This window comes from Pan paniscus, chromosome 19, assembly GCF_029289425.2.
Source record: "Pan paniscus chromosome 19, NHGRI_mPanPan1-v2.0_pri, whole genome shotgun sequence".
Lineage (NCBI taxonomy): Eukaryota > Metazoa > Chordata > Mammalia > Primates > Hominidae > Pan > Pan paniscus.
In genome coordinates this window covers 9,688,475-9,713,316 of record NC_073268.2, presented here as the reverse complement: position 1 = coordinate 9,713,316, position 24,842 = coordinate 9,688,475, and the positions used below count along the sequence as shown (strand labels likewise).

The following is a 24,842-nucleotide window of genomic DNA, read 5'->3' as shown; positions in this document are numbered from 1 at the left end:
TGAGTGACAAAATGAGACCCTGTCTCAACAACAACAAAAGGCAGTATATTTAATGTGCCTTCTTGTTTTTCTCTTCACTGTCCCCTTTCTTCTTCTGTCACTCTCTCAGACCTGAGGCTAGGAAAAGAGATTGACATGCTTTAGGTTTTTAGAAAGTTTAGTTCCTGTACCTCATGTAGGAACTTGCATGAGAAAATTGTGCTGGGGAATTAATGAGATGTCTGCAGAGAATCCAGAGGCTCAAAGTTTCTATATCTTGTTAATAGAAATTTGATTTCCAAATACAATTTTGTATTTTCTCTTCACTCCCACTCCCTCTGGTACTGTTATGAGTTGTAGCAGGTAAGAGCACCATCCACTGATCGTCCCACACCTCTTCCCCATAGACAACTCAGTGAGAACCGGCACTTGAATTGACAGTCCACATGTAGACTGGGCTTCTCTGCCAGGGTGACGCATCTGCTGTTAAGTTGCTCTGAGGCTTGACTTCTCGCGTTCATTCAACATTAGATATTTATTGAACACTTACTATTTACCAGGCATTCACAGTGCTAGGGATTTTGTGGTGAATGAGACAGGCATAGTCTCTTACCTCATAGATTTTACATTCCAGTTATGGGGATACAGAGCAAAGAAGTAAAGAAATAAATAAGCAAAATAAATTCACTGGGCGTGGCGGCTCATGCCTGTAATCCCGACACTTTGAGAGCCCAAGGCAGAAGGACTGCTCGAGTTCAAAAGTTCCTTTTTTTTTTCCTTTTTTTGGAGACAGAGTCTTGCTCTGTCACCCAATGCTGGAGTGCAGTGGTGCCATCTTGGCTCACTACAACCTCCGCCTCCTGTGTTGAAGGGATTCGCCTGCCTCAGTCTCCCGGGTAGCTGGGATTACAGGTGCCCACCACCACACCTGGCTAATTTTTGTATTTTTAGTAGAAACGGGGTTTTACTGTGTTGGCCAGGCTGGTCTTGAACTCGTGTCCTCAAGTGGTCCGCCTGCCTTGGCCTCCTAAAGTGCTAGAATTACACTAGAATTACAGGCGTGAGCCACCGTGCCCGGCTGATTGGTTTTTATTGATTTGCAAATCTGAATATGAATCTTTGTCAGCTATGTGCATTGTGGATCACCCAGTTTATAGTTTAATTTTAAATTTATTTACAGCATTTTCTTTGCATAAAAATTTGTGTGACAAATCAGCCATTTCCTTTCCAGTTTATGTCTTATTTAAGAAATCCTTTCTGGCTGGGCATGGGGGCTCATGCCTGGAATCCCCCAGCATTTTGGGAGACTGAGGTGAGCAGATCACAAGGTTAGGAGTTCAAGACCGGCCTGGCCTATATAGTGAAACCCAGTCTCTACTAAAAATACAAAAAAAGTTAGCTGGGCATGGTGGCCAGGCACCTGTAGTCCTAGCTACTCAGGAGGCTGAGGCAGGAGAATTGCTTGAACCCGGGAGGCGGAGGTTGCAGTGAGCCAAGATTGCACCACTGCACTCTAGCCTGGGTGACAGAGCAAGACTCTGTCTCAAAAAAAAAAAAAAAATCATTTCTGAGTGTGCAATATTGGCCATATATTGCTAAATGTTGAAGCTAGGTGATGATAGCAGGTTTGTTTATTACACTAGTCTCTAGTCTCTCCTTTTATATATGTTTGAGATTTTCCATAATAAAATTTTAATTAAAACAAGACCACTGGCATTCATTTAATAGCAAATATGCTTAAAGTTTTATTGTATATAAAAATCAATTGTTTTAATAATAAGCCAGAGCTTATAATTTGGTGGGGTAAAAGGGTTACTTTTATCTCTGTGCAGGACTTTGTCATTTGATCTTTTTTTAAAGACGGAGTCTTGCTCTTGTCGTCCAGGCTGCAGTGCAGTGGCGTGATCTCGGCTCACTGCAACCTCTGCCTCCTGGGTTCAAGCGATTCTCTGCCTCAGCCTCCTGAGTAGCTGGGATTACAGGCACCTGCCACCACGCCCAGCTAATTTTTGTATTTTTAGTAGAGACGGGTTTCACCATGTTGGCCAGGCTGGTGTCAAACTCCTGACCTTGTGATCCACCCGCCTGGCCTATTTGATGTTTTTTTTTTTAAAACCACTTGGTTGTTAGGTTAAAATATTACCAAGAGTAATTGCAATTTTACATGAAAAAAAAGGAAACCTTGCATACCCTGAGGTCATAAAGAATATATACCAACATATTTTTCTTCTAAAAGTTTTAGTTTTACTTTAAATTTTTCTTCTGAATATTTGGTTTTCATTTTGGTTTTACATTTATGTCTTTGTTCCATTTGGAGTTTATTTTGTAAAGCAGGTTTCCCTGTTTCCTAGTCCTCTGTTCTGTTCCATTGAGCCAGTGAGCAATTGCCATATTTACAATATTTAGTCTTCCCATCCATGAACATGATATACTGTTAATTTATTCAGGTCTTCTTTTATGCCCTTCAAGGATGTTTCGTAATATTTCCCATAAAACCCTCGCACAGATGTTGTTACTAATTTAAGTATCATATTTTCTAGTTAACTATTAATGGTATGAATATAAATGCTGTTTCGTTTTTTTTTTTTTTTTTTTTTTTTTTTTGAGACGGAGTCTCGCTCTGTCGCCCAGGCTGGAGTGCAGTGGTGCGATCTCAGCTCACTGCAAGCTCCGCCTCCCGGGTTCACGCCATTCTCCTGCCTCAGCCTCCCAAGTAGCTGGGACTACAGGCGCCCGCCACCACGCCCGGCTAATTTTTTGTATTTTTTAGTAGAGACGGGATTTCACCATGTTAGCCAGGATGGTCTCCATCTCCTGACCTCGTGATCCACTCGCCTCAGCCTCCCAAAGTGCTGGGATTACAGATGTGAGCCACCTCGCCCCCAGCCTAAATGCTGTTTCTTTATCTTCATCTTACATCTATCAACTTTACTGAACTGTCTTGTTCTATAATGGTAGCCATAATAATAGAAATTCTATGTTTCTAACTTTAATAGCAATGCTTCTAAAGTTACATTATTAAATCTACTTGTCATGGATTTTTTTTTTTTTTTTTTTTTTGAGACAGAGCCTTGCTCTGTCACCCAGGCTAGAGTGCAGTGGCATGATCTCAGCTCATTGCAACCTCCACCTCCTGGGTTCAAGCGATTCTCCTGTCTCAGCCTCCCGAGTAGCTGTGGTTACAGGAGCGCACCACCACGCCAGGCTGATTTTTTTATTTTAAGTAGAAACAGGATTTCACCATGTTGGCCAGGCTGGTCTCGAACTCCTGACCTCAAGTGGTCTGCCCGTCTCAGCCTCGCGAAGTGCTGGGATTACAGGTGTGACCAACCATGCCTGGCCCATAGATTTGTGATAAGTGTATTTTGTCAGGTTAAGACCATTCGCTTCTGTTCCTAGATTGCTGAGTATTTTCTTTAAATCACAAATAAGGGCTGAATTTTATTAAATATTTTTTCTTAATCTGTTGATGATCGTGTAGTTTTTCTTTTTAACCTGTTTATATGGGGTTACACATTAATAATTTTTTAAAAATAGGTTCTTATTCCCATTGCCCAGGCTGGAGTACAGTGGTGCGATTATGGCTCACTGCAGCCTCGACCTCCCTGGGCTTGCCCCTCCCACCTCACCCTCCTGAGTAACTGAGACTATGGGCATGTGCCACCATATCTGGCTACTTTTTTGTATTTTTAATAAAGATGGGGTTTCGCCATCCCGGGCTCAAGCGATCCGCCTGCCTTGGCTTCCCAAAATGCTGGAATTACAGGTGTGAGCCACCCCACCCAGCCCAGTAATAAAATTCTAATTTAAAACTATCATTTTCTTCCTAAAATAGTCCAGTGTACTCTCCCAAACTTCAAAATGAGCATATTCTTGACTCATAGTTGTTTCATGGGAGATAACATATTTCTTTCATTTTCTTAAAGGTTTTTACTCTGCTGCTTGCATGCCATTTTCTTTCTTTCTTTCTTTTTCTGTCTTTTTGTCTTCCTTCTTTCTTTCTTTCTCTCTCTTTTTTTTTTTTTTTTTTGAGTCTTGCTCTGTCACCCAGTATAGAGTGCCGTGGCGCGATCTTGGCTCAGTGCAACCTCCACCTCCTGGGTTCAAGTGATTCTCCTGTCTCAGTCTCCCAAGTAGCTGGGCCTACAGGTGCACGCCACCACGCCCAGCTAATTTTTGTATTTTTAGTAGAGACGGGGTTTCACCACGTTGGTCAAGCTAGTCTCGAACTCCTGACCTCAAGTTTGCAATAGTGGGTATACAATGGTTGGAGAGGCTGTTAGAATAACAAATTGGCAGGATAGTGGCATACAGAATACAGCATAAGGCAGTTGGATTGGCGTATAGGTTAGTACCGTTGACATCAGAATCCGGTGGTTTTTAATCTAACTCTAGAGCCATCCTGTCCAATACCACCTTCTGCAGTGGGGAAAGTGTTCTACTTGACACCGTCTAGTATGGTAACTACTGGCCGCATGTAGCTGTTGAACACATGAAATGCGGCTGGTCTACCTGAAGAAATGATTTTTTTTAATTGTGGTAAAATATACACAACATAAAATTTACCATTTCGTGCCCTCCCTGCACTTGACCGCCGCCGCTCCGTGCCGGCAGCCTAGGGACTGGGAGCGCTCGTGCCTTGGGTATGCCGCCCCACTGGCTGGACAAAGCGGCGCGTGGATGTGCCTGTGGGGCCTTGCCCCGGGCATCGCTGCTGCTGCCAGCGCCCTTCACCCATGCTTCAGCATGGTGCCCATACTCACTTCCTGCAGGAGTCTGCTGGATACCTGCAGCTGGAGCACAGGAGAGATTTCAGCTCTTCTGGGAGTAGGAAGCTCTCCTTTGACACTCGTTCCTTAGTGTGCTTTCTGGAAGACCATGGGTTTGCTACTCAGCAAGCAGAAATCATTGTGTCTGCATTGGTCAAGGTACTGGAGGCCAACGTGGACATCGTCTACAAAGATATGGCCACCAAGATGCAGCAGGAGATCGCTCTTCAGCAAATAATGTTTCAGACTGTGAATGTGAAAAACGATATGATTACTTTGGAGAAGAGTGAATTTTCAGCCCTCAGAGCAGAACGTGAGAAAATAAAACTCAAACTACATCAGTTAAAACAAGTAATGGATGAAGTGATTAAAATCCGAACAGATACTAAATTAGACTTCAACCTAGAAAAGAGCAGAGTAAAAGAATTGTATTCGTTGAATGAAAGGAAGCTGCTGGAATTGAGAACAGAAATAGTGACATTGCATGCCCAGCAAGATCGGGCCGTCACCCAGAGAGATAGGAAGATAGAAACTGAGGATGCTGGCCCCAAAACCATGCTTGAGTCATACAAGCTTGATAATATTAAATATTTAGCAGGGTCTATATTTACGTGCCTAACAGTAGCTCTGGGATTTTATCACCTGTGGATCTAATAAAGTGTCTATTTAAAGAGGGGGGAAAAAAGGATTTACCATTTCAACCATTTCTTAAGTGTACAACTCAGTGGCATTAAGTACATTCACAGTGTTGTGCGACCATCACTACTATCCATTTCCAGAACTCTTCATCATTCCAAACGCCGTAACCATTACACAGTAACTCCTCATTCCCCCTTCCCCTGGCAACTTATACTTTCTAGCTCTATGCATTTCCCTATTGTAAGTATCTCATATAAGTAGAATCATGCAATATTTGTCTTTTTTTTTTTTTTTGAGACAAGGTCTCTCTGTGTTGCCCAGGCTGGAGTGCAGTGTCGCCATTACGGCTCACTGCAGCCTCGAACTCCCAAGCCCAAGGGATCCTCCCACCTCAGCTTCCTAAGTAGCTGGGACCACAAGCACGTACCACCACACCCAGCTAATTATATGCACGCGTGTGTTCACGCGTATATGTGTGTGTGTGCATGTGTGCGCGTGCGTGCATGTATGTTTGTGTCTGTGTGCGTGCGTGCATGTGTGTGCGTGTGTGTGTAGAAATAGGGTTTCCCCATGTTGCCAAAGCTTCTCTTGAACTCCTCGGCCTCGAGTGATCGTCCCACCATAGCCTCCCAAAGTGCTGAGATTACTGGTGTGAGTTTCCACCTTTGATGCACAAAAGTGTTTAATTTTGATAAAGTCCAGTTTGCTTTTTTTTTTTTTTTTTTTTTGAAACTGAGCCTCAGAGCTCTGTTGCCCAGGCCAGAGTGCAGTGGCTTGATCTTGGCTCCCTGCAACCTCCACCTCCCGGGTTCAAGTGATTCTTGTGCCCCGCCTTTCAAATAGCTGGGATTACAGGGGCCCACCTGGCTAGTTTTTGTATTTTTAGTAGAGATGGGGTTTCACCATGTTGGCCAGTCTGGTCTCAACTCCTGACCTCAAGTGATCTGCCTGCCTCAGCCTCCCAAAGTGCTGGGATTACAAACATGAGGCACTGTGTCTGGTCTGCTTATTTTTTTCTTTTGTTTCCTATGCTTTTGATGTCATATCCAAGAAATCATTGCCAAATCCAGTGTCATAAAGATTTCCCTTATGCTTTCTTCTAAGAGTTTTCTAGTTTTAGCTCTTTTTAGGTCTTTGATCCATTTTGAATTTGTTTTTGTATATGGTCTTAGGTAAGGGTCCAGCTTCATTCTTTTGCATGTGAATATCCAGGTTTTTTTAAGCTCTTTTTATTGAAAAGACTATTCCTTCCATAAGATTGGAATTGGTCTTGACACCCTTGTCAAAAGTCAGTTGACCCTGTATTTGTGAGAGTTTACTTCTAGGTTTTCCGTTCTATTCTATGCCAGTACCACACCGTTTTGATTAGTATAGTTTTGCAGTAAGTTTTGAAATCCAGAAGCATGAGCCCTCTAACTTTTGTTCTTTTTCAAGATTAATTTGGCTATATGGGGTCCCTTAAGATTCCATATGATTTTTTTTTTTTTTTTTTTTTTTTTTTTTTTTTTTTGAGATGGGTTCTCACTCCATCTCCCAGGCTGGAGTGCAGTGGCACAATGTCAGCTCACTGCAACCTCTGCCTCTCAGGTTCAAGCGATTCTTGTGCCTCAGCCTCCCAAGTACCGGGGATTACAGGCATGCGCCACCACACCCAGCTGATTTTTGTATTTTTAGTATAGACAGTGTTTTGCCATGTTGACCAGGCTGGTCTCCAACTCCTGACCTCAAGCAATCTGCCCGCTTTGGCCTCCCAGAGTGCTGGGACTACTGGCATGAGCCATTGCATCCAGCTAGATTCCATATGAATTTTAAGATGTGTTTTTATGGATCTGTGGAAAATGCCATTGGGATTTTGATAGGAACTGCATTGAATCTGTAGATTGCTTTGGTTACTGTAGTTAGCTTAACAATATTAAGTCTTCCAATTCATGAACATAGAATGTTTTTCCATTTATTGGAACTCCGTTTTTAATTATATTCAATTTTAGGAAATATAAATTTGTTTGGCCATATTGTAGCTAATCATCATCCTATTGGTCAGCACAGCCCAAGAGAATTATCCTCAGATTTTCTTTTCTTCCTAAATCATAGGATTGTAATGACGTCTTCAGAGGCCTTGTAGTATCTGAATCATCATTGGTCTCAGGATGTCTGGATTGTATGGAATGCATGGTTAGAAGGGTGAATAAATAGGGGGTTTCGGTCCCTCCAGGTTATCTCTGTCTCGGAGATATGAGAGGGCTACAAGTCTTGCCACATCAGACCCTGTCTCCTTCTCTATTTTCCCTTTGGAAATGTCTGTTTTTCTCCAGAGCCAAAGAGAACCTCTTGTTTTCCAAAAAATTAGCAAAAAGTAGACTCTTCTCTGGCAGGAATGGAACTCCTTCTGCCTCTTCCTATTTCCATAGAAGAAGAGACCATAGTGCCCCAAATGAGGTGTTTTTAAAAGAAATTCCTTCTCCAAATGGAGATGCTGATTATTTTATAGCAGCGTATGTACCTTGTTCATCATTCTGATGGGGTTCTCATGGGAACAGCAACAAAAAATGCCTTTCGGTGCCAATCATGGTTGTGCTCCCAATTGCATTTTCCTTGAGGGTCAGCAGTCTAAGAGATGCCTGCACATTAGAAACAAAAAATAAAGAATAAACGCTGTAAATAATTAATTAAACCAGGAAACCCCCTTTCAGTGTCCATTCGTTTTTCTGCCATGTAAGAAGTAATGGTAGGATGCGGAAGACCTGTGTCCTTAGTACTGTTCCGTCTCCCTGCTGCCCCTTACCCAGCTTCTCTCTAATGACTCCCCGGGGAGATCACAGGTCTCAGAGTAAACAGGAAACCTGACTAAGTAAAATAGGGAGTCTTAGAGCCTAGAGGGTAAGAGACACAGCTCTCCAGGAAGAAGATGCCTTTGGCCTTGGACAGCCAGGAGCAGTGGGTTTGTGGGGTTTTATATAAACACTCTGTTACGACTCTCTGCGGAGGAACCCTCCAATCCACTTTAGGCCAGAAATGGAACTTTGTTTCCTGGCCTGCCCCTGACTACTCTACATCAGTCTCTCCTGAAAAGAGGCTAGAATATTACTTGTGTATTCAGAATTGGACTAACCCAGTAGCTAGCCAGTTCGCTAAAACTGATTTCTCTACCTTACTGCCCTGTGGCCTGTACCCCACCCTTATTGTCACCCCTCTCTTTGTACAGAGATAACTTCTTTACTGTAGCATTTGGGATTTCCCACACTACAGTTTATCTGTCACCGCACTACCAAAATGCCTCTGCCAACCACTTGGGTGTCCTGGTGTCAGAAGTTAGAAGTGCCCCAACTGTCCCACCCAGCCTGCTCAGCTCTCCTCTCTCTCTCCTGGGTTGTTGTTCTGGAATGATATTCCTCTTGGATTCAGTGTGTGCAGTCTGATTTGGGTGGAGCCTTGAGCTGTACACAGGAGTGCTGGTAATGTCTGGCCTTCAGTGCTGCCAAAGGCAAGAAGCTGGCCTCTCCTCAGTGTAAAGCACATAGTTGGATTGCTGGGGCAGTGTTAAATGGAGGGTGGGGTGAGCAGATAGCACTCTCTTCCTGCTGTGTTTTCAGGAAGTGATTATAAAAGCAGCTCTAAGTTTGAATGAAATCAAAAGAATGAATTGTCACCTTCCCCCAACAAAAACCAGATGAGCACAAACATATACACAAACACACTCCTCCTCTGCACTCCATCCAAGATCCACACCCTGGCTCTGCCGGGCTTCACTTCGGTGCTATTTCAGAGCAAAGAGCCTTTGTTGTGCCATCTCCATTCTCTTCCCTGGGAGAGAGCTTAGTAGTCTTATGAATGAGAGCTCGACTTCCCTTTCGGCATACTGTGGGTTTCACTTCCCTATCCTCTCTCCTTCCAAGAAGAGTGTGGGCAGAAGCGTATAGGTGGAAGGAATAACCATTGCCAAGATTTAATTCATCAGTTAGGGATTGGGGTTTCAGAACTGGTAATAAAATTGTTTGCAGTTAATTGTCAATGAAAGGAGTTTCTGTGCCGTCAACACACTTCCATTCCTTCCTTCCAGCTGCCTCTTTCCGTCGTACTGCCTTTTTCCTGGTACCTCCATGGGGTTTAAGCCATATGGCTCTTAGGAATATCGTTTGGAGTCTCCAGAAGTGGAAGATTTGGCTGTGCAGCACACAGCACCCCTGGGTCTACTCCTCCCCTCCCCTCTCAGCAGCTGTTTGCCACTGACCGAGGTGGCGACCAAGCCTATGTGTGTGGCCAGAGTCAGTGACAAGCCTCCCACCCAGGCCTGGGGAAGCCCTTAGCCAGCGCGGTTCCTGAGGCAGCCGCCAACACGCCAGGGTTCCTCATACCTTCAGGGCTGCGGTGGAGCAGCCAGCGTTGTGCGGCAGCATTGTCTAGCGTTGCTTCACTTGACTTCTCTGTCCCCACCCTCTGTGTTTAAGGGAATCTGGCCATCATCCAGCAGGGAAGAAGCTGGCATTTACAGAGAGTGGCTTTCTGCCACCCCTCATGTGGTAGGAGCCAGGACCACCTCCATCTCTGCTTCCTACCCATGTGGCAAAGAGGAAGGGGCCCCTCTGTGCTCAGTCTCCTGTTGTGGAGTTTCGAGTTGCCTAAGATGAGAATAAGGCTGTCTGCCAGGTTATCTGCCCAGATAAACATTTATTGTTTACAGGGACATGTTTCAGCTGCTCTGGCACCTCCCACTGGTGAGATCCTCTAGTGTCTTGAGGTTTTAAGCCAGTATATGGGGCCGACGTCCAGACACAGAACTACCGGAGCTGGAGAGGCTAAGTGGCTGGCGGCTTCTAACTTAGCTTCGCCATTGCCCCCCGCCCCGCTTCCCACTGCCAGAGCTAGATTTACATCTCTTGTTCTTAGTTCTGCCTCCTGGATATTGAAGCTGCATCTACATTTTAAACCTTTCTAGCCTTTAGAATTTGGGGATTTATATGCGATCCAGTGTTAGGACACAGCAAGCTGAAGACTTCTTTTACATGGCAAAACCAGCCCTCTGACACTGTGTTTTCCTTAATAGCTAATGAGACAGCTGTTTAGTGACGGCAACAGGGATTGATGCAGATTTTCTTTTTTTAATCTGACTAGGTCCACTGCTTCCAGATGTTGTCTTTTTATTTTTTTAGTGATGTGATTGATTTTCCAACATTTTATTATACAGCAAAGTTGAACATTCTCCAGTGAGCTCACTTATACCCAGTACCTACATGCTGTGATTCTCATTTTACTGTATTTGTCTTATCATGTTATCTGTTTATGTCTCTCTCTCCCTCTCTTCCCCCATCTATCCATCCATCCATCCATTTTTTCTTCTTTTAAATAATTTTTTTAATGCCTATAATCCTAGCACTTTGGGAGGCCAAGGCGGGCAGATTGCTTGAAGCCAGGAGTTCGAGACCATCCTGGCCAACATGGTGAAACCCCGTCTCTACTAAAAATACAAAAATGAGCTGGATGTGGTGACGGGCACCTATAATCCCAGCTATTCAGGAAGCTGAAGCATGAGAATTGCTTGAACCCAGGAGGGCAGAGGTTGCAATGAGCTGCGATTGCGCCATGCACTCCAGCCTGGGCGACCGAGTGAGACTATCTCAAAAGAAAAGAAAAGAAAAGACCAGCCTGGGCAACATGGCGAAACCCCATCTCCACAAAAAATACAAAAATTAGCCAAATGTAGTGGCTAGCACCTGTTGACCCAGCTACTCAGGAGAGCTGCTTTAGTAGCCCAGGAGGTCAAGGCTGTAGTGAGCCCAAAATCATGCTACTGTACTCCAGCCTGGGTGACACTCTCTCTCTCTACACACACACACACACACACACAGACACACATATACATATATACATATATGTGTGTGTGTATATATATAAATAATCATATAATTATATTATAATCCCTTATCTCCACCTCTGTCCCCAGAGGCAAGCTCTGTTCTGATTTTTTCCACCAAGATTAGATTTGCCTATTTTAGAACCCCATGTAAATGGAATCACACAATAAGTACATGCTCTTGAGAAAGGCTTTTTTCATTTAGCTTAATCTTTTTGAGATTCCTCTATGTTGTTACATATATTAGTATATATTAGTAGCTCACTCCTTTTTATTGCTGAGTAGTATTCCATTTTATGAATATGTCACAGTTTATCTGGTTGACAGACAGTGAATCTGTTTCCAGTTTTTAGCTGTTACGAATAAAGTTGCTGTGAATAGTTGTACACAAATCTGTTTTTGGACATGTGTTTTCACTTGAGTAAATGCCTAGGATTAGAATTGCCGAGTCAGAGATTAGATGTGCATTTTTTATTAGAGATCCCCTGGACCAAGCTTGTCCAACCCGTGGCCCACAGGCTGCACGCAGCCCAGGATGCTTTGAATGCAGCCCAACACAAATTCGTAAACTTTCTTAAAACATTATGAGCTTTTTTGCCCCCCCCTTTTTTTTTTTAAGCTCATCATCTATAGTTAGTGCTATTATATTTTATGCGTGGCCCAAGACAGTTCTTCCATTGTGGCCCGGGGAAGCCAAAAGATTGGATACCCCCGCCCTACAGCTTTTTCCAAAGATGATTTTGTTATACTCCAACAATTATGACACTTCCCATTGCTTCACATCCTCTTTCTGGTAGGTGTGTGGTGACTGGTGATATATCATTTTTGGCTTTAATTTGTATCTCCCTGATGACTAATGAAGTTCTGTACTTTTTGTTTTTTCAGACAGGGTCTTGCTCTATCACTCAAGCCAAAGAGCAGTGGCACAATCACGGCTCACTGCAGACTTGACCTCCTGGGTTTGGGCAATCCTCCTGCCTCAGCCTCTCAAGTAGCTGAGACTACAGGTGTGTGCCACCACATTGGGCTCATTTTTTTACAGTTTTTTGTAGAGACAAGGTATTGCTGTGTTGCCTACGCTGCTCTCCAGCTTCTGGGCTCAAGTAGTCCTCCTGCCTCACTCGTCCAAAGTGCTAGGCGTGAGCCACCAGGCCCAGCTGAAGTTGTATACTTTTTCATATGCTTACTGACTTTTTTGCGTATCTTCCTTATGAAGGATCTTTTCACATCTTCCGCCCATTTTCTTGAGTTATTTTCTTGTTGAGTTCCTTATGTATTCTGGATGTAAGTAATTTGTCAGATACATGTTTTGTGAATATTTTCACAAAGTCTGTGTCTTACCTATTCATTTTCTTAATATCTTTTGATAAGCAAAAGGTTTTAATTTTCATGAAATCAATTTATCCTGCTTTTCTTTTATGGTTATTACTTTATGAGGGCTAAAAATCCCAAGTGATGAGGATCTTCTACTCGGTTCTCCTCTAAGCGCTGTATGGAGGCCGGGCGCGGTGGCTCACGCCTGGAATCCCAGCACTTTGGGAGGCCGAGGTGGGTGGATCGCTTGAGGCCAGGAGTTCAAGACCAGCCTTACCAACACGGTGAAACCGTTTCTCTACTAAAAATATAAAACGTTAGCTGGACATGGCTGGGCGCAGTGGCTCATGCCTGTAATACCAGCACTTTGGGAGGCCGAGGCGGGCGGATCGTGAGGTCAGGAGATCGAGACCATGCTGGCTAACACAGTGAAACCTGGTCTCTACTAAAAATACAAAAAAATTAGCCAGGCATGGCAGCGGGCGTCTGTAGCCCCATCTACTCGGGAGGCTGAGGCAGGAGAATGGCATGAACCCAGGAGGCGGAGCTTGCAGTGAGCCGAGATCACGCCACTGCACTCCAGCCTGGGCAACAGAGCAAGACTCCGTCTCAAAAAAAAATAAATTAGCTGGGCATGGTGGTACATGCCTGTAATCCCAACTACTCAGGAGGCTGAGGCACAAGAATCACTTGAACCCAGGAGGCAGAGGTTGCAGTGAGCCGAGGTCGTGCCACTGTACTCTGGCCTGGGCAACAGAGCAAGACTCTGTCTCAAATAATAATAATAAATAATTCTGGGCTGGGTGCGGTGACTAATGCCTATAATCCCAGCACTTTGGAAGGCTGAGGCAGGCGGATCACTTGAGGTCAAGAGTTCGAGACCAGCCTGGCCAATATGGTAAAACCCTGTCTCTATTAAAAATACAAAAATTATGGCCGGGCGCAGTGGCTCATGCTTGTAATCCCAGCACTTTGGGAGGCCGAGGCGGGCAGATCACGAGGTCAGGAGATTGAGACCGTCCTGGCTAACACAGTGAAACCCCATCTCTACTAGAAATACAAAAAATTAGCCGGGCGTGGTGGCACGTGCCTATAATCCCAGCTATTTGGGAGGCTGAGTCAGGAGAATTGCTTGAACCCGGGAGACGGAGGTTGCAGTAAGCCAAGATCGTGCCACTGCACTCCAGCCTGGGCGACAGAGCAAGACTTCGTCTCAAAAAAAAAAAAAAAAAAATAGCCAGGTGGGTGCCTGTAATCCCAGCTACTCAGCAGAGTGAGGCAGGAGAATTGCTTGAACCGGGAGACGGAGGTTGCAGTGAGTCGAGGTCACACCTCTGCACTCCATCCAGCCTGGGCAACAGAACGAGATTCTATGTCAAAAAAAAAAAAAAAAAAAAAGCTACGTTGAGCCAGGCACAGTGGCCCATGCCTATAATCTCAACACTTTATCAGGCCAAGGCAGGAGGATCCCTTCAGTCCAGGAATTCGAGACCAGCTTGGACAACATAGTGAGACCCCCATGACTACAAAAAAATTAAAAAATTAGCCAGACATGGTGGCCTACACCTGTGGTCCCAGCTACTTGCAGCCTTGCACGGCAAGGCTGCAGTGTGCCATGTTTGCACCACTGCACTTCAGCCTGGGCAACAGAGCAAGACCGTTGCTCAAAATTTAAAAAGACAAAAAAAAAAAAGCTATCTAGATTTAGCTTTTATATTTAGGTCTATGAGACATTGGAAATAAATTTTTTTTTGAGACAGAGTCTCACTCTTACACCCAGGCTGGAGTGCAGTGGCACGATCTTGGCTCACTGCTACCTCTGCTCCCCAGGTTCAAGTGATTCTCGTGCCTCAGCCTCCTGAGTAGCTGGGACTACAGGTGCACACCACTATGCTTGGCTAATTTTTGTATTTTTAGTAGAGACGGGGTTTCATCATGTTGGCCAGGCTGGTCTCTTAACTCCTGACCTCAAGTGATCTGCCTGCCTCAGCCTCCCAAAGTGCTGGGATTACAGGCATGAGCCACTGCGCCCATTCCTGTTGTTTTGTTTTTTGAGACGGTCTTGCTCTGTCACCTAGGCTAGAATGCAGTGGCATGGATGACTCACTGCAGCCTCAACCTCCCAGGCTCAAGTGATCCTCCCACCTCAGCCTCCCAAGAAGCTGGAACTATAAGCAAGCACCACCACACCTGGCTAATTTTTTAATTTTTTATAGAAATGGGGTGTCACTATGTTTCCCAGGCTGCTCTTGAACTCCTGAACTCAAGTGATCCCCCTGCCTTGGCCTCCCAAAGTGCTGGAATTACAGACATGAGCCAGTGTGCCTGGTCTTCAAATTAATTTTGTATATGGTATAATATAAGAACTAAAACTTTTTTCCCCCCATATGGATATCAAGTTATATCAGCACTATTTATTGAAAAGGCATTTCTTGCCTCTGCTGGATTGCTTTGGTACTTTTTTTCAAATATCAGATGAGCATATAAGCGGGGGTGTCATGCTTTCTGTTCTTTTTGTTTTATTTAAAAATTCTTACGACAAACGCTAGAATCCTTATGGGAGTAAGTTTAATTTACGTATCAGTTTTGGGAGAATTGACATCTTAACAACATTTTTCTAGTTTATGAACATAGTATAGCTAGCGTTTTACCTAGGTCTTTTATACTTTTCATTGTACAGGTCTTATACGTTGTCTGTTAAGTTTATTCCTAAATACATTTTATTTTTTATGCCACTATAAATGGAATTGTTTCTAAATTGTATTTACCAGTCTTTTGCTGCTAGAATATGAAAATACAATTGACTTTTGTATATCGATGTATCCTTTAATCCTAAAGACATTTTTATTAGAATTTAATCTAGTAGTTATTTGCGCATTATTTGGGATTTTTTGTGTTAAACAATCATGTCATCTGCAAACAGAGGCAGTTCTTTTCCATTTTTATGCTTTCAACGTTTTTTTTCTTGCCTTAATACAGTGTCTGAGATCTCCACTAGTGAGTTGAAAGGAAATGGTGAGAGCAGGCATCCTTGCTAGGACCACGTATATCTGTGGTCCCAGCTACTTGGGAGGCTGAGGCGAAAGGATCACATGAGCCCAGGAGGTCAAGGCTGCAGTGAGCCATGTTCACGCTCCTGCACTACACACTGGGCGACAGAGAGAGACCCTGTCCCAAAAAAAAAAAAAATTAAAAGCCATACTGGTGACTGTCTAGAAGTATTTCATTGTGATTTTTGTTTTGTTTTGCTTTCTTTTTTTGTTGTTGTTCTCATTGTGATTTTAATTTGCATTTCCCTGATGAGTAATGATATTGAGTGCCTTTTCTTCTGCTATTGGCCATTTGAATACCCTCTTCTGGGGAGTGCCTGTTCCTGATTTTTACCCATGTTTTTCTTGGATTCTTTGTCTTTTTTCTTATTGATTTATAGGGTGTTTTTTTTTCCAGTATTCTGAATATAAGTCCTATGTTGGATAGAAGTATTGAAAATATCTTCTCGCAGTCTGTGGTTCATCTTTTCAGGGTTTTTATTTTTTTGAGGCAGAGTCTTGCTCTGCCGCCCAGGCTGGAGTGCAGTGGCGCAATCTCAGCTCACAGCAACCTCTACCTCCTGGGTTCAAGTGATTCTCCTGCCTCAGCCTCCTGAGTAACTGGGATTACACATGTACCCGCCACCACACCCAGCTAATTTTTGTATTTTTAGTAGAGACGGGGTTTCACCATGTTGGCCAGGCTGGTCTCAAACTCCTGACCTCAAGGAACTCCTGACCTCGAACTCCTGACCCCACCCACCTCAGCCTCCCAAAGTGCTGGGATTACAGGCGTGAGCCACCATGCCCAGCCATCTTTTCAGTATTAATGGTATGTTTTTATGAACACAAATCTTAGTTAAAATAATTTTTTCTTGGTCAGGTACAGTGGCTCATGCCTGTAATCTCAACACTTTGGAAGGCCGAGGCGGGAGGATCCTTTGAGGCCAGGAGTTCAGTACCAGCCTGGGCAACATAGCAAGACCCTGCCTGTACAAAAAAAATAAAAAATAAAAAATAGCTGGGCAGGGTGGCTCATACCCATATGTACCAACTACTCAAGAGGCTGAAGTGGGAAGACTGCTTGGGCCAAGGCAGTTGAGGGTGCAGTGAGCCAAGATCATACCACTGCACTCTAGCCTGGGCAACACAGCGAGATCCTGTCTCAAAAATAAATAAATGAAATAATAAATAGATATATTTTTATTAAAAGTTAGTGAGAGCTTTTTGTGTCTTATTTAAGAAATGTGGCCAGGCACAGTGACTCACACCTATAATTCTTGCACTTTGGGAGGCCAGGGTGGGAGGACTGCTTCCGTCCATGAGTTCAAGACCAACCTGGCCAATATAGCAAGACCCTGTCTCTCAAATTAAATAAATAATTACCCTGGCATGGTAGTACACGCTTAGCTACTGAAGCAGGAGGATTGCTTGGACCCGGGAGTTCGAGGCTACAGTAAACTATGATCATGCCACTGTACTCCAGCCTAGGGGACAGAGCAAAAACCTGACCTCCCACCTCCCCCCCCAAAAAAGAGAAATGTTTGCCTATTCCAAGTGCAACATATTGGAAGGAAGATATTCTTCTGTATTTTGATCTTGAAACTATATTATTTTACCTTTCACACTTAGGTCTGTGGTTCATTTTATTGAAAGATCAGTTTTCCCCACTGAACTGCAATGATGCCATGTCATAAGTCAGATGATTATATATGTTTGGGTCTATTTCTAGACTGTATCTTCTTCCCCAAAGGTCTATTTATCTCTCCTTGTGCCATTACTATTAAATTTTTAAATACTAGTTTGAAAGTTTCTGAAGTTTGTGCCTGTTTTCTCATTGACTCTTCTAGAAAGAGGTTTACCAATTCCTTAGATTGGTATCCTGTTGAACTGCAATACTTTTTTATATGTTAGGTGATTTTTTTTTCATCCTTATTAGGGCCAGTCTATACTTGTTCATATTGAGAGTTTAGATGGGCCTCTTAAGATTTTCAGGTGCAGACAAAGGGAAAAGAGGAACATTTGATTTATACTGCCAGTGTTAAACACTCTGTTTGCTAGAGTAGACTAGGTTTCTCAACCTAATGTTGTTATTCTGGGTTTTTTGCCTTTATTAGAACCCATCCTCCTCAGCTGTGTCTTCCTTCTGCCTCATCTGGCCACCCACACCAGCTATCAGTTAGCAGCCACAAATACCTGCTGTGTTTCCCATCAACCCTGGTAGGATCCAGTTGTGCCCTTCTTTTTTTTATTTATTTTATTTTATTTCATTTCATTTATTTTATTTTATTTTATTTTATTTTTGCCCAGGCTGGAGTACAGTGGCATGATTTCGGCTCACCACAACCTCCGCCTCCTGGATTGAAGAGATTCTTGTGCCTCAGCCTCCTGAGTAGCTGGGATTACAGGCGCCTGCCACCACGCCCAACTGATTTTTGTATTTTTAGTAGAGATGGGGTTTCACCATGTTGGCCAGGATGGTCTCAAACTCCTGAGCTCAGGTGATCCACCCGCCTTGGCCCCCCAAAGTGCTGGGATTACAGGTGTGAGCCACCGCGCCTGGCCCCTGTGCCCTTCCAACTGCATCACAACCCACCTTGGTTCTTGTCTTAGTTGCCCCAAGATAAGGGTATTAATGTGGTACTGCCGCTAAGGTCTCATCTGTATTCTTACTCAGCCTGAAAAGGGTTGAACATCAGTTGTCCTTTTTCTCACTCCAGTCCCACCCACTGTTAGACTTGCAGACAGTTTCCCAAAGTTTCTGGTATGGGGTTGCCTAGTACTGATGGATGCTTTCTTCATTTTTATTTTATTTATTTTTAGTCATTTCAATGGGAAACTGGAAGGATAGAAGAGAAGCACATGCTTAATGTCATTCTGATTAAACAAATCAATGTTAGTTTTGTTTTCATTTTGGGGGGGTATTTTTTGTTTTGTTTTGTGATGGAGTCCCACTCTGTCACCCAGGCTGGAGTGCAATGGTGCAATCTAGGCTCACTGCAACCTCTGCCTCCTGGGTTCAAGCTATTCTCCTGCCTCAGCCTCCCAAGTAGCTGGGATTACAGGCATGCGCCACCACGCCCAGCTAATTTTTGTATTTTTTTAGTAGAGATGGGGTTTCGCCATGTTGGCCAGGCTGGTCTTGAACTCCTGACCTCAGGTGATCCGCCTGCCTCGGCCTCCCAAACTGCTGAGATTACAGGCGTGAGCCACCGTGCCTGGCCTCAATGCTAGTTTTTAAGAAATGAGTTTCTAGCCTTCCAGATTGAATACTTTGAAGGTCATTGTTCATTTGATAAAGGTAGGCATTGGACTTAGATTGTGCTTTCATGGGTTTATATGCATGGGTTTGTTACTTCATAACTAGTTCCACTACTCTCCTGTGACACTCAGGAGGAGATAATTTAGTGATTTCATGAAGATGCTCCTTAAGTCTTTCTGTGTTGGGTCTCAACTCTGTAGGCTGGATATTAGTAGGGACCATACCCCAAAGGTCCAGGAAAGGAAAGGTGAAAACAATAAAAGATCTCCAGAATGGAGTAGGAGTGATTGTTTTGAGGCCATGGGTTTTAGATGATCTACCTGTTTGCTTTCATTTGATAAGAATGCCATATAGCTCACTTGGCAGCTGTGTAAGAGAAACCAGTCCTGATAACCCAGAGATCCATATAAGAATTCTGTGCTCTCATGGAGCCAGCACCCTTTCCCAAGCCAGCTTTGTTCAAGACCCAGCTGGAGAGCAGGGATGTGTGCTGTATTCTTTGTAACTCTAGTGCATGTTATAATGTTCAGGAATTGGTAAGCAAATGAGTATTCATTTAGAAATTGGGCCTTAGGCCCCGCATAGTGGCTCATGCCTGTTACCCAAGCACGTTGTGAGGCCGAGGCGGGTGGATCACTTGAGCCCAGGAGTTCGAGTCCAATCTGGGCAAATAGGCCCTATCTCTTCAAAAAATAAAAAAATATTGGCCAGGCATGGTGGCACACGCCTGCAATGCTAGCTGTTCACTAATCAGGAGGCTGAAGTCGCGGGGAGGATCACTGGAGCCTGGGAGGCTGGGAGGTGGAGGCCGCAGTAAGCCTTGATCATGCCACTGCACTCCAGCCTGGGTGACAGAGCAAGACTCTGTCTCTTAAAAAAGAAAATAAAAGGCTGGGAACAGTGGCTCACACCTGTAATCCCAGCACTTTGGGAAGCTGAGGCCAGTAGATCACTTGAGCTCAGGAGGTCAAGACCAGCCTGGTTAACATGGTGAAACCCCATCTCTACCAAAAATACAAAAATTAGTCAGGCATGGTGACGCATGTCTGTGGTCCCAGCTACTCAGGAGGCTGAGGCAGGGGGATTGCTTGAGCCTGGGTGGCAGAGGTTGCAGTGAGCTGTGATTGCGCCACTGCACTCTAGCCTGGGTGGCGGAGTGAGAGTCTGTCTCAAAAAAAAAAAAAAAAAAAAAAAAAAAAGGTTTGGAGCTCATTACACCTGGCTTTTTTTGTTTGCTGTTTTGCTTTTTAATACAGCTCAAGTATGCAGATTTATTTAGCTTTAAGTTTTGTTCTCAATTCTCTAGTGGAAAAAAAAAAGCACCAAAAAAATTCAATTTTTACATTTCAATTCAAATGCAAGAACTTGGAACAGACCATTGCCTTTTATTTATTTATTTTAATTTTATTTTTTATTTTTTTTGAGACAGAGTCTTGCTCAGTCACCCAGGCTGGAGTGCAGTGGCACAATCTCGGCTCACTGCAACCTCCGCCTCCCAGGTTCATGCCATTCTCCTGCCTCAGCCTCCCGAGTAGCTGGGACTACAGACGCCCGCCACGACGCCTGGCTAATTTTTTTTTTGTATTTTTAGTAGAGACGGGGTTTCACCATGTTAGCCATGATGGTCTTGATCTCCTGACCTCATGATCCACCCGCCTCAGCCTCCCAAAGTGCTGGGATTACAGGCGTGAGCCACCGCGCCCGGCCGACTTTTTTTTTTTTTAAGAGGGAAGCGGTAATAGGAAATTTAATCAGGAAGATTTCTAAGCTTCAATTGTAAAGATACCTCCTTTTCCCAAGAGTTAGGCCTAATCAAGACTATACCTACCAATACGGAGGGGGAGGGCATAAATCACAACTAAAGACCTTGGCACTTCTGTAAGAAATTTAAATAACCGGCAGACATATAGAGGTTTGTAAATATGTACTTGCTGCCAGATAAACCACAGGGAAGATACTGTATTTGTGGTCCAGGGAAGTTTAAATATTTGTGGTCAAACTTAAAATTCAATGTAAAACTCTCATCTGTGATGGAAACTTTCCAGAAACTGCATGGAGCGGGTGTGCAAGCTGCATAAACTCTCAAAGGCCTCTCCTCTCACCAGGCTGAGCTAGAAAAGCCTGTTCTCCTTCCTTCACACTGTGTAGCTAACAAGCCCTTCGATCAGAGAAGGAACTCCTTGATGCTCCAGCCATCACCCAAGAAACCCACTCTAAGGACCTTTCGGGCCAGGCACGGTGGCTCATGCCTGTAATCCCAGCACTTTAAGAGGCCAAGGCAGGAGGATCCCTTGAACCCAGGAGTTCAAGACCAGTCTGGGTAATATAGGGAGACCCCGTTTCTATAAAAAATTAGCCAGGCGTGGTGGCAGGCGCCTGTGGTCCCAGCTACTTGGGAGGCTGAGGTAGAAGGATCGCTTGAGCCCAGGAGGTCGAGACTGCAGTGAGCTATGATCACACCACTGTACTGCAGCCTGGGCAACAGCGAGATCCTGTGATCTCAGAGGACCTCTTTGAGCGAGATAAGAAAGGACCTCTCTTTTTTGTGGCTTACACCTTCAAGTCTGATCAAATATTACCTTTCTTAGGGTCTTCTATTCACCATCTTATATAAAATAGCAGTACTCTTCCCCACCCTGCCGCTCTCTGTCTCCCTTACCCAACTTTTTTTCACAGTACTTCCCACTACTGTCTGCTTATTTGATTCTCAGTCTCAGAAAAATGTTAAGTTCCATGGGAACAGGAGCACTGTTTTATTCACTGCTGTATTCCTGGTGGTTTGAATAGGGCCTGCCACACCATAGCATGTGCTTAATAAATATTTACTGAATTTCAGTAGAATACATTTAGAACTCAGACTGTGAGATCAGCCTGAAACACCTCAGATATCTTACTTTGTGTTCTGTGAGGCTTTACGAGCTCCTCTGATAAGGAAACTGGCACTGAAGCTGGGCGTAGCGGCCTTCAGATGTACCAGGCAGCTCTTGCCGTAACACCTATAGCCTACACATCAAAATGGAATTGGAGCCGCTTAATTTTCACAGTAAATACATATATAGCACTCTTTGTTTCTGGCCTTCAAATTTGTTGATGACCCTCCTGATATTGATTCCTCTGGGGTGGGAGCTCTTTCTGGGCAACGTGCAGACTGGAGCACATGTATATACTTTGCACATTATTTTGCCCAACTTTTTGTCATTTGAGACCCTGCTTGGCTGGGGAGACTGTTGTTGCTGACCTCTCCCAGGCCTGTTGGACTTGATGATGACTGATGGACTTGAGCACCTCATCAGGGTCTTTCTTCCGTCTGCTTTCCTTTGCTGCTTCCGCCAGATCTTTCCATCAGTCCCCCCAACACAGAGTGCTTTATTGTTGATGATCCTTAGTATTTGGCATGAAATGTGCTTCACAAATGATGTTGATTATCTTTAAGATACCGTGTGTGCGTGTGCGTGTGTCATAGTATATCACCACTTACATAAATGTATCTATAAAAGGCATAGAGAGAGCTCATAGTTAATCACATATGTCAGTAAATGCAGAACTGTCTCTGAAGAACATAGCAGAAACTCGCAACAGGGCCTAAAAATCAAAGGTGGGAAGGTTTTGTTTTTAAAATTCGGCCTTTGTATTGCTTGTTTTCACCATGTGCCATGTTTCTGAACTCCACGTTACTAAGCAGCTTTGGCTTCAGTTTGGCCTGGTACTTGATTCTGAGATGCCACCGTATCTCATTGAACTCCTTTGGTACTTTGTCAGCAGCAAGAGTGACTTCAGCTTAAGTAACAGAATTAAGTGACAGCTTTTAGTTCTGTGTTGTCTTTTTTTTTTTTTTTTTCTTTTTTTGAGGTGGAATCTCACTCTGTCGCCCATACTGGAATGCAGTAGTGCAATCTCTGCTCACTGCAACCTCTGCCTCTGGGTTCAAGCAATTCTCATGCCTCAGCCTCCCAAGTAGTTGGGACTGCAGACGTGCACCATCACGCCTGGCTAATTTTTGTATTTTTAGTAGAGACAGAGTTTTGCCATGTTGGTCTTGAACTCCTGACCTCAGGTGATCCACCCACCTTGGCCTCCCAAAGTGCTGCGACTATAGGTGTGAGCCACTGCGTCTGCCCTTGTGTTGTCAATTTTTTGAAAGTTTAGAGTGTATATAGGTTTCTCTAGTATAGGCTGGTCCAGAAATTTTGTCTCTGTTTTGTCAGTATAAAGCACTGAAACTATACTTCAAAGTAGTTTATAATGGTTTGCGTGTCTATATGTGTCCTTCAAAAGTAGAGTAAGCAGCACGTAGTTATTGGATTCCTGTCTCTAATCCTATTCTTAATCTACTCCCTTGAAAATATTTAATAAAGAATGAGAAAGGCCATGCACGGTGGTTCACACCTGTAATCCCAGCACTTTGAGAGGCTGAGGCAGGCGGATCACTTGAGGCCAGCAATTCAAGACCAGGCTGGCCAACATGGCAAAACCCTGTATCTACTAAAAATACAAAAATTAGCCAGGCGTGGTGGCACACGCCTATAATCACAGCTACTCACAAGGCTCAGGCACGAGAATCACTTGAACCCAGGAGGTGGAGGTTGGAGTGAGCCAAGATTGCGCCACCGCACTCCAGCCTGGATGACAAAGCGAGTCTCCATCTCAAAAAAAAAAAAAAAGAGAGAGAGACATATATTCTAACAGCAGCTTTTTGGTCTCTTTTTCAAATCCTGTGAGAATATACTACATAGACTTGGTAATCAGGAATGGATCAGATGAGATACTGTCAACTCTAATGCTATTTTGCCAGGACAACCTGCAGAAAAATACATCTTCCTGTTCTAGATAGATGTCATAGCCTTTATTATGCTCTGTGCTAGTCATGAGAAAACGCCAGAAAATTAATTTATTGTCTCTGGGGTTGAGTTTACTCTCTGAAAAATGGGGATGACATTAGTTATTTCATAAGATTTTAGTAAGGATTAAATGAGATAAAATAAGTGAAAATGCCTAGGTTTTTTTGCTCTGTCGCCCAGGCTGGAGTGCAGTGGTGTAATCCTCAACTCACTGCAACCTCCAACTCCTGGATTCAAGTGATTATAGCACCTCAGCCTCCCGAGTAGCTGCGATTACAGGCACCCGCCACCATGCGCGACTAATTTTTTTATATTTTTAGCAGAGACGGGTCTTCGCTGTATTGGCCAGGCTGTTCTCAAACTCCTAACCCTCAGGTGATCCACCCACCTTGGCCTCCCAAAGTTCTGGAATTACAGGGATGAGCCACCACACCTGGCTCAGAATTTTTTTTTTATTATTATTATTTGAGACAGAGTCTCGCTTTGTGGCCCAGGCTGGAGTGCAGTGACACAATCTCGGCTCACTACAACCTCTGCCTCCCAGATTCAAGCAATTCTTCTGCCTCAGCCTCCTGAGTAGCTGGGACTGCAGGTGTGCACCTGCAGGTTTGCAGGCGTGGCCTGGTTAATTTTTGTATTTTTAGTAGAGACAGGGTTTCACTATGTTGGCCAGGCTGGTCTCGAACACCTGACCTCAAGTTACCCACCCGCCTCGGCCTTTCAAAGGCCTGGGATTACAGGCATGAGCCACTGCGCCTGGCAAGATTTTTAAAAATGAAAGTTTCAATATGTGTTTTCATAGTGGACGCTGGGGATTGGAGAGTGGCTAAGAAGACTCCAAAGAGGTCCAGTTACAACTCAGTCACACATCAGATTCCCATGTCTCCTTCTGGATCATCCTGTAGTTTCTGTAGCTGTTTTCTGTAATTCATGCAAATTCTCTGTAATCCTTCATTTCCGTTTTCTACCCACTTAGCTGTTGCCATTATTTTGAGGCATTGGATGTAAAAAAAAAAAAAAAAAAAAAAAAAAAAAAAAAAAAAAAAAACCTGTTAGATTTATCTTGTAGGCTAAGGCTCAGAAATTGGGCAAGGTTCAGGTAGCTTTTCAGAAGGCGAGGCAGGTGTGCTTAGTTACACTATTCCAAGATTCTCCCAGAAATAG

At 44.0% G+C, this 24,842-nt stretch overlaps 1 protein-coding gene and 1 pseudogene across 1 annotated transcript in view; both read left to right on the top strand.

Moving 5' to 3' along the window:
* The window catches only part of SMG6 (SMG6 nonsense mediated mRNA decay factor), a 244,113-nt gene that overhangs the window by 171,005 nt on the left and 48,266 nt on the right, over nt 1-24,842 (top strand). The window lies entirely within an intron of this gene.
* The window catches only part of LOC129394368 (mitochondrial calcium uniporter regulator 1-like), a 40,210-nt pseudogene continuing 19,877 nt past the window's right edge, over nt 4,510-24,842 (top strand).